Genomic DNA, 1341 nt, shown 5'->3' on the forward strand with positions numbered 1-1341 from the left:
ACAAGAACCTTTGAAACTTCCTCATAAACTGATAGATTCTGGGGCCCTACCAAGGGCTGGCAGAATACCTCTTTGTTAAAACCACCACCGTGAAAAACAAAGGAGGGAGATTTCCTTGCCTCATAGCAGACTCTCAGCCATTGTTCAAGAGTGCCTTAAGAAACATATTCCATAGGCCTCATCATAAAAATACTCTGTAGAGAAGCAAGTATCGGGCATAAACCAGGATCATTAAGGGGGGCAACATTCTCAAAAGCACTTTCCCCAGAGGGGCAGAGAATTCCCCCGAAGATTTTACAAAGCACCTAACCCGGGTCCCATTCCAGGTCTCACAACTCAATTGAATGCTGCAGACCCAGACATACTCTCGGGACATTTTCAGGCACAGAAGGATAACCACAGTGGCACCCTGCACAGCCTATGTTTGCTTGCTAAGTCAGGACGCCTCTCCTTCTTGGCAGAAAACAACATACTCCCTCCTAAGATGTCGGTAGATTCCCAGGTCACTTGGGGCTTGTAACTCTGCAAGCTAACCAGCTTCTCTTATTTTAAGGTGGAAAATAATTACGAGGTTCTCTTGTTACACTACCGCCATCACCGACTACATGACTCCGTACAAAAGGGTTTCTAACTCAACGAGGTGAGGAAGAATGCCCCTTTCCCCCAGCCCTCCCACTCAGTTCTAATAGCAGTTGATTACCTTCTCCATGCAGCAAAGATGGAGATCCAGCAATTCCACCATGTATTCAGTTTCAGTATCCCAGCTCCAGCGTATCAACCCCTGGGCCAGAACATATGCCAACACAGGCAAGAAGTCATCAGCTCCATACAGCCTCACCTGGGTCAAAGAGAACACAGGCAGCGATAGACAAATCACACCCTTTTGCCAGTTCTCGGTGTTTGAAAGGAAAGTGTTATTTTGCTGCCTTTACTGACCGGGTTTGTATTACTCTAGTGCCTCTCGTTACAGATGTGCAGCAAAGAGAAACATCATCGGATACTTGGTGGGCAGCGTCCAGCTTCATCTTGTACTTTATAACAAGCACCAAACTGGATGACGCAGACCTTGAAGCACGCAAGGGAATTTAAAGACTGGGCTCACCCTTGGTGTCAGCTCAACTGGTGAAACTCACAAGAGGTAGCCATGCCAGTCTGGCCCTGACCTCCCACCCCGCACTTCTGTCAGTGGCTAAAGAAAATCAATGGGCATTTTCTTTATACATGCATGGACGACGTCCCCCTTTCTGGAAGGATCCAGCCACAAGTATCAGTTCCTGAGTCCGAAACCCAGCAGAGAAGCCTGTATATAAAAGCCTATTAGATTATACATGAAAATCTGCA

Source organism: Falco naumanni (genome assembly GCF_017639655.2).
Source record: "Falco naumanni isolate bFalNau1 chromosome 23 unlocalized genomic scaffold, bFalNau1.pat SUPER_23_unloc_2, whole genome shotgun sequence".
NCBI classification, from domain to species: Eukaryota; Metazoa; Chordata; class Aves; order Falconiformes; family Falconidae; genus Falco; species Falco naumanni.